Raw genomic sequence first — 9,684 nt, 5'->3', positions numbered from 1 at the left:
ATACTTACCTGGGGTTGGAGGTGCCGCGATCAACGAGGTGGCTCTCCCGGGCTGAGGCCTTCCATTGCACTTTGGTTGGCTGCATGCTTGCCACATCCGCTAACTGCGGTTGCTTGGAGCACGTAATTTTTGGTATTACCGCCACACTTTTTTCTTTTCTTGAAGAAGGTTTTTCCCGATTTTGTGCAGGTGATAGTGCTTCTCCCTAACTCTGATAACATTGAAAAAGAAACATCCGAGGAAACATATAGTATCCGAAAGGAAGGGGAAAAACACCGTCTCTATTTCTGGTACCAAACTTCGAATAAAATCGCTGCCTCCGCCCACTGGCAGTTGATTTGGCATTGTTGATCTGATATTGTTTTGTGGGGGGGAGGATAGAAAACACTCAAGTTCTTAGGTGAAACATCGTTACAAAAACATTGTTTCGAACCTATAATAATAATAGCGTCACACTTCGCTCAAGGATCTCTAAACCATCCTGGGGGATGTGAAGGAGTCCTAGCTAGAGCTCCTGGAAACCTTCAGCATTGCCGAAATGAGAGGGGATTTTTTCAGAAGGCAAGATATCTCGTGATTGCCGAGAAATACAAGGCTTCATGTTAGACGAGATATCTCGTCAATGCCTCTGTAAGAGTTAAAGAAAAACAGTATTTGGATTCGGGAATTATCAAAAATCAAATGTTCATTTTTGACGGTCCGTGTGTCATATAAGTTTAACATTAACAATTATTACCATGAAATTTTATCTTCAAAATTAATGGTCCTTTCGCTGCTGTAGACTGTATTGGAGGGGAGATAATATATGTATCGGCGAGAAGTTTTTATTTGATATCTCAATTTTTTCAATACTTATATTCTTATGTATTCTTAATATACATATAAAAATACAGAGATACGAGAAAAATAAAATGTATTTATTTGATCCTCGCGTTAGTGTCAAGGTGCTTCCCTGAATATAACGTGCTTTCATTCGCTGAACGAGGTAATTTGATCCAATCTTAAAATGAATGTTGTTAAATACAAAATTTAATTTTGTTTTTTTAACCCCGAGAGATTCTCTCTTTGCCCCTTTCCTCCTATGAAACCATCACCATGAAGTGTCATGTCATTATTACGTGTTCAAAAAAATAATAATAAAGTGTTCATTCAGGTCATTTGTTTGAATAATATGCTCAGTAAAATTTTGAATTGGAAATTTTTTGCATTTGAAAATAAAAAGCAACAAAACACTCAGGAAAATTGTAAAATATGTTACCGTATATACAATGAATACAAATTGGCTATTATTAAAATTATCTGGCGTATTGATTGCCAAATCGTGAAGAGCAAGGGACTTCAAAAAATTTTTTCAATTACTTAATGATAATTTTTTTAAAGTTCTACGTTGATAGTATTTCGGGCTGGGGGAGTATGAAGGATCGACCTTTGGAGGGAGGGGGGGGGGCGCAAAAATTTCTTAAGAAATTTTGACCCTTCAATAAGCATTTAAATTAATTAATAGAACATATGAAGGGTATTTCCTTTCGATGTTTAATTTTTTTTTTTACCGATATATTACGTTTTGTTTTATAATTTTTGATTGGCTTGGAAATGGAGGGGGCACGAGACCCCTGAGCATCACCCCGCCCCCTGCGCATGCCTCTGAATTGGGCAGACGCGTTCAATTATTTTTTGAAGCTCAGGCATCACAAGAAAATTGAAAATCCTTAATTATACCCTTCATATCACATCCTCTCAAACTGTGCTCCGTGGAGCCCTTAAGGCTGTTTGTGCACTTCCCGGGAGAAACTGGTTAATAGCGTGGTTTCAACTAGTTAAAATTGTCAAAATTGTTTTCAACTCTGGTTAAAAGTGGTTATAACTAGTCAAATTCGGTCAAAAGTGTCTAAAACTATTTAATATGACCTATGAAATGATCTTAAACTTGATGCAGTAATAGTTTCAAATGTTTCGTATTAAATTTTAAATGAAAATCAAGTTTTGTACTTGAATCAATGTTATTGAATTAGAACGATCATACCTCAAATTTTTAATTTTCATTCTGAAAGAGTTAGTGCCCTCTATGGGCTCAACAGAGACCAAAAAGTAATTAAATATAGGAACTGAAGATAACTTATTAGATACTTCGAAGCCAGTACCCACTTTGAAGTGTAGGTTTTTTCCAAATATTAACTTATTTGCTATTAATTTCAAATGTTTTATTCAATTAAAATATTATACATACAGTGGTTGATGTGTATTAACAGTTTTTGCGTGAATTGTAATATTCAATTTTTAGAGCGGGGATTTTCAACATTGTTTTCATGGAAGAAATTTCGAAGGTGATTTTACCCGTATAAGCGGGGTATCTGTTTATCCGATATCATCCCCCCCCCCCCAGCGGTTCCCAAATACTTTTAGTCATGATCCATCAGTCTGCCATGGATCCCCCCCACTTATACTCGTAAACCCTCCGGGATCCCACTCTCCCCACCCCATTTATAGCAGCAGAAACTGCAACCATCCAACAGCGAGAACGTTCTCGAACATTAGGGTACATTCTACCAGCACTAGTAAACGTTATGAGCTAGTAATACCATCTAATGGACTTCAAAAGAACTAAAACACCGTTTCATATTCCTATCGGGAGATTTCGCCACAAGTACAATTGTTTGTCAAATCATAGCAATATTACTGCTGTAGTCAACCAACGCTGCAGCGGTGCTTTTGTGCATTAATTTAATTAAAACTGTTCTTTTTTTAAGTAATTTACTCTTTTTTTTCAACTTAGCATTAATTTTTTTTTAAATAATTGTGGAATGCGCCTGGATCCCCGGAAGGGGGGGGGGCGAGGGGACCAGGCATCCCCCAATTGTGAACCGCTGCGTTATCCAAATAAGCGGGCGGGGGGGGGGGGTCCAACTGCAGTTCTGAAACTTCATTTGATTTTAGGATGCGAACAACCATTTTAGAAAACCCATCAAAATGGAGTCTCATCGTTCATAATATTTATCTAAAGTGTTTATTTATAAATTCTTACATAGAGAAAAGAGATGGAGGGTTTCTATCTCTTGGAAGAGACGTATTTCTCTGTTGGTGTTGAAATACGAGGAAGAATGTTGTTTTAAAAGTAAAAAAAAAAGAAAGGAAGTTAGATATTTCTCCCTCAAGGAAAGATGAATGCCGAGGCGACATCTTCTGTCAGTAGACAAATAAATAATTATATTATTTATATCATCATTTAGGTCTTTCACTAAGGCAAATGCCGCCAAAGCACAGAAATAGCAAGAACCGAATGGGCCACTCCGGATATAACGGACGAAATCTCTGATTCCGTTCCATAATCTATGCTATTTTACACGGTTACGAAGAACCTCCAAAAATGCGAAACTTCATCGAAGATTTTTGCATTTTCTGTAATATTTTGAAATTTCTCACCGCAAATTTTCGACACTTGATAACAAATATTTTCAAATACATAATTTTAATTTAAAATGAACATTCTCAACTATTCACGTTTCGTCAACTTTTTGCGCAAAACAATAGTTTATTATATATTTCAAAGCAGAGATACATAACCTCTGGCCCGCTGGCCCGCGGACAAAATGCGACCCGCAAATGGATACTTTGTTTCGTGAAATGTGTTCCGGTAGAGAAGTATCAATACACACACAAATGCAACACGATAGCTAGGCTTATCATATTTCTTTCATAAAAATACGGGGTACCTGGATCCGTACGTGATATCTCACCAATTATTGAGAAAAAAAAGATTCCCTCAGGCAAGTAAAGTTGCCAATTACAGCCAAAAAATTTACCAAAAGCAAGTAAAATGCGGCCATTGAAGCTAAAAACATTGTTAGAGTTGCTAAATAAAGCCAAAACAATTGTCAAAAACAAGAAAAGTTGTCAATTAAAGCCAAAAAATATATATGTATAAAATATCAAATAAAACTAAATTTGACAATCACTGCCTAAAAAAATTGTCAAAGGTTAAGTTGCTGATAATCTAAAAATCAGAAAAATCACGAATGGTGGGAAATAGAGGGCAGCAAGTCACATTCTGTGAAGATGTACTATTAATTCGCCAAAAAAAAAATTATTAAATTATCTTTTAGGGAACATCAAGTTTATCCCAATTCGATTATTCTTTCAAAATACTGTAAATAATAATTATTTTCTCATTAAGTAAAAATAACTTTGCTAAAATTTCCCATAATTTATTTTTTCAAGAAAGACTGATTTTTTTTCTCCTTCTTAGATTGGATGTGCCGGACTCTGGGTAAAATGAACCAAATAATTTTCACTCTTGAAATTTATTGTTCTTGCCAATTGACTTGACAAATGTAGAAAATAACCAAAAGTTAAAAATTGCAAAATATGAGAGAGAGATACAAATCCCGTTTATTTATGATATACACAAAAGGACAATTAAATACTGAGGTGAAATTTATAAACTTCATTCCATTTATTTGAAACATGAATTTTCAATAGCTTCTTCTATGTTGCTTGTATTCAAACTAATATAACTGAGTTTACTTCTTAAAAATGGATAATCAGTTAAAAATTTCAAATGTAAGTACAGTATACTGCACAGAAGATCTCTCCTTTGCTATCACCAAAACTTATCCAAAGTAATATCCATCACAGTCCATATGAAAAAATGAGAGTAGAAAATTCTTCAGGGGTTTTTTATGGTTCTTTTTTTTGCTCCAATTGTCGCCAAAGGTTTTTTTTTTCCCCTCATTTGGCGATATTGGGTATCTTTTTTTCTGCTTTTGAGTTGTTTTTTTTTTATATGCTTCAATTATCACCATGTCTGATCCGAAGTGATGTACATCATTCCATTATGGAAAGGTAACGATAGAAAATTCTTCATGTAATTTTTATTTTTTGCTCCAATTATCGCCAAATGTTTGTCTTCGTTTGGTGATATTAGGCGCCTCTTTCTTATGCTGTTGAGTTTCTCTTTTGCTCCAATTATCACTAACTCTTGTCTTTATCCCTTATGGAAAAATAACGAAGGAAATTCTACAGAGAATTTTTCATAGTTCTCTTTTGCTCCAATTATCATCAAATGCTTGTTCTCGTTTGAAGATATTAAGCGTCTTTTTTTTTTCCGCTGTTCAACTTTCTCTTTTGTTGGAGTTATCGTTAGGTCTTGTCCAAAGTGATGTCCATCATTTCCTTATGGAAAGATACCGGTAGAAAATTCTTCAGGGATTTTTTTTTTTTTTTATTGTTCTCGTTTTTGCTCCAATCATCGCCAAATCTTTGTTTCGTTTGGCGATGTTAGGTGTCTTTTTCTTTCGCTGTTAAATCAACTTCAATTTCGCTGTTAAATTTTGCTTCAATTATCGCCAAGTCTTGCCCAAAGTGGTTTACATCATTTCTTTATGAAATGATAAAGATAGAAAATTATACAGAGAAATTTTTTTTAGTTCTCTTTCGTTCCAATTATCGCCAAATATTTGTTCTCGTCTGGCGATATATTAAATGTGTCTTTTTCTTACGCAATTAAAGTGTTTCTAAACGTGGGGGTGATATAGCCCCCCCCCCCATCCTCCTACACACACACACACGGAGTGCCGGGACGGTAGTAGAAACTACGGGTATAATACAGGATCCTATAAGATCGATTGTTAAAGAATGCACTGAGAAAAAAAATTGTTTTTCTAGAGTCGGTATGAGAAATATATTTTTGGGGTACCAAATTTTAGTTTATGATACAATAAAAATTAGTGCAAAAACATGGAAATTAAATTTTAGAATGGTTCTTTTCACATCCTCTAAATCTTAAAAAGTAATGTAACGTTCGGAATTTTCACGAAGCATAGGCAGGGCAATTATAAAGCGAAAGGTCTAGTCTATATATGTATAATAGACTTGACCCCAACAGCGTAAAGTATGTAATGAAGCTTCGTTACCTGAGCTAAATAAAAGACCAAACAAATGGCCTGATTTCTTTTCTTTCTGCTGAACGATGTAATATTCAATATGCTAACTAAATCTGCGATGCTCAAAACTTAAAATATGTTTCCGTTTTTATTTTTGTCATGTTTTTCTCACAAATGTTAAAAAAAAAAAAATGCATACGATTTGCATATAAAAACAGCTTTTTTCTACGATTCATTTGTAATCATTTGTAAAATTTCTTATTTTATGAATATATACTTAAAATATACATGTAAAAAAAATACGGCTTGCTCATTCATATTTGCGAAATAAGTGAGTACCATGTAAAGGTACAAAAAAAAAAACTTCGAAACTGAATTTTATTTTATCTATTCCATACTTATGCGCAATATGTTGTAGTGCATTTTTTTATTCAGTTTTATTAGCACAAATTACGAGTATATTCAAAAAACTATTGAGAAACAACGAAGATTTGGGATATCGAAGGTTTGAAAACAATATATAACTTATATATATATACATATAACATCAAAATTTTTGTTCTTTATTTATATTATGTCTTTTAGAAATTTTTATAAGGAACAAATGCGTTTTTTATTTGTAATTTTGGAATGGAAAAAAATGCGAAATCATACATGCATCCCACCAATGACAATTTTATTAGGTTTCGTTATAACTTTTTTTGTACGAATATTTTCTTATAACACAATCACTACTAATAACTTGGGAATGTTCTTCATTAGGTTGCATTATGTTGTAAAATTCGGAAAACGAAATTGTATTACCGTATCGCTCAGAATATAAACACTTGCTCTTTTTTTTTATAGAAAGTAATTTTTAAACTTCATCGGTTTTAGATATTATCGGCTGAAATCTAAATTGAATTTCACAAATTCTGCAGAATCGTTACTGATTATTTAGCTGTCAGTTGTACGATAGTGATAGTAATAAAGAAATTGTGTTTTACAATCAGTAAAATTATTACAAAAATATTCATTACTTTCTGTATTACATATCATAAGTTTTTCATTGTTTAAAAATCCCATATTACTGTAATTAAGAAATGTATTTGCAGTGTTCTTTATAAAAAAAAAAGCAATTAATTTCAATTTATAATTTAGAAGAAATGCTTATACATGACCGGCATGTACTTATTTAGTTATTATATGCATATGCACCGGGTGTGCCAAAACCTCACACAAAATAAAAGTACATAAATACAAAATAAAACCTTCGAACTGATAATAAGTAGGATTCACACTATCGTATAATAGTTGTCAACTTTTGACAAAATTCTAATTTTTGTACGAAATTTAGACGCACCCGGTGTATAGATATATGTGAGTGTGTGTGTTACGGTAAATGTGACAAATCGATTATATTTACGTATAATAACGGGATTTATCGCATTTATCGTAACTTTTTTTTTTGCATAAATGCAAAATGCTTGATGAATGACAATAATAATATTTGTTTAATTTAAGTAATCTTATTCTTGATCTGGTTTTTTATTCATAAATGTATACATGACCTTTATTATTGTTTCGTCTAAAACAAGGGTTCTTAACCTTTTGTGTTCAATGGACCCTTTGCGTCATTAAGACGAAAATCAAGGACTGCCCCTTTGCCTTGCAAAATGAAAACCAAAGATCCCTTCTTGCCTTGCAAAATGAAAACCAAAGATCCCTTCTTGCCGAAAAATATTCGACACATCGTAATGTAAGGACAATAAATTGTTTACTTATTATTGATCCCCCTCATGGATCTTTTGAAACTCTCCAAGGGCCCCGTGGACCCCCGGTTAAGAACCACTGGTCTAACGACTTCTTATTATTCAGTTTACTCAATATCGATGTTGAACTAAAATATATATATGCAGAATGTTGATTTCTGTTTTTCACATTTCGATGTGCAAATTTTTATAAATTCTATGTTGAGACATTGTTATTGGTACTTATAGATCTCATACCTTGCCTATTATTTTCTCATTCACCTATACATGTGGCAGAACATGAAGAATAAAAAAAAAACATTCTGTCACATGGGCTTTTGCTAATAGCAAAATTTATGGAAAGTTTTCTCACAATCATGGAAGAAAAGAGATTCGATTGAATATACAGCATTTTTATTTATAAATCATTGTGGTGTTATACTAGAACATTTTATGGATGTTATGTCTTCCGGATTTCATGTTTATCGATATTTTACCGATTCCTGAATTCGATTATGTTCCCACAGCTGCTCCAATTTCTGCCTTAGTCAAATTGAAAAAAAAATATTACCAATTGTCCAAAGAAATGTTATACTTGTAATATCTGACGAATCTGTGGATATTTGAAAGCGTAGGCTATAAGTCAAAGGCGTTTAGAATTCATGTCATTGATGCGCTTAATGGATTTTTGAATATGGTTTCAATGTGTGGAAATTGCGGTTACTTTCCAATCCTTGCAGGGGAACAGTTTGGTTTATTACTCAGGTTGATTATTAGGAACTATTAAAAACTATAACACTATCAAAACAAGAGTAATCGAATTATTACTACATTTAATTGAGATAGGAAATCGTTTACTAATTGAAATTCAATTTTATTATTTTTTTCCATTTTTATTGGAAATGTGATCAGTGAACATCTACAGGAAAAGATTATCCAGGAATTACATCCGATTTCTGATAATGATAGAAGTAATTATCATTTACGCTCAATTGCAATTTAAATATCAGTGCTAAGGGGATAAATAAATATGAAATGGTAAGTTTTCTTGAAATCGGTACAGAAATTTATCAGGATATATGTTCATCATAAGTGATTTATTTTAGTTATAATTTCTAATTAGATCTCTCATTCTTGAGTCAAACTGGACACACTGCCAATAACTGAGGAGAATGGAATTAAATATCAATTTTGTTTTGAATTTTAAAATATAATAACTGGATACAATAACTAATACTGATTAATTTTTTCCAAATTAATCGATATTATCACATAGTTCGTATTAAAGCATGATATCCCAAACCCCACCAAACAGAATCCCCTCTTGATAAGATTGCTGATTTCTCTTGACGAAGCTAGATGGCGCTAAAGTATTACAAAAATTGTATTTAGGGAGAAAACGGTAGAGAATCGGCTATAAATTACATAATCCTCGGGCTAATTACCCTGACGTTAATCATGAATAATTCGTGCTTTTTCTCGAACTTGTTCCCATGAAAAAATGAGGTCAAACGTGTGATAGCCTGCGCCTCAAATTTCCACTCGACATGCCTCTCGTACAGCCTAATAATAATAACAAATTCATGTTAAAATAAAAGACAAGAAAAATTTCATTTTATAATTCAAAAATATGGAGAGAGAAATATTTGATTATTTATTTGCAAAGTTATGTAAATGAAGACGACAGAAAAATATGTTATATGAAATATTTTATGGAACATATATATATATATTTGTTATATGAAATTATTGTTGGATATATGTGTCATTACATAAATCTAAAATAAAATTCTAGAATTGTTGCATGACATTGAGAGAAGAAAAAAAGAAGGCAAAAAAAAATCATTTATGCATTATCAGAATCATTACCACATGTGCATGTACATAGGTTAATCAAAAATAAAGAAATCAATATAAATTTACCTAAAAATATGTAGAGGTTTATGTACATAAAAAAATGAAATTAAATTAACAACAGAGTTATATAAATGTGCTAAGTGTCAGGTATATTGTGTTTAGGAAGTGTGAATTCGTAGAAAGCCCGATTATATTAAAAACCAAAAATGATAATTTAA

General features: G+C 32.4%; 1 pseudogene; it reads left to right on the top strand.

The window, feature by feature from the left end:
• LOC149070214 (U1 spliceosomal RNA) lies at positions 1 to 139 on the top strand (annotated as a pseudogene).
• Positions 140 to 9,684: the final 9,545 nt, after the last annotated feature.

The sequence above is a fragment of the Pholcus phalangioides genome, unplaced genomic scaffold, assembly GCF_987345545.1.
Source record: "Pholcus phalangioides strain wild (caught in Gottingen) unplaced genomic scaffold, Ppha-v1.0 ptg000022l_1, whole genome shotgun sequence".
In the NCBI taxonomy this organism is placed as follows: domain Eukaryota; kingdom Metazoa; phylum Arthropoda; class Arachnida; order Araneae; family Pholcidae; genus Pholcus; species Pholcus phalangioides.
Note: the sequence above shows the minus strand (reverse complement) of the source record. Positions and strands in the feature narration are given on the sequence as shown.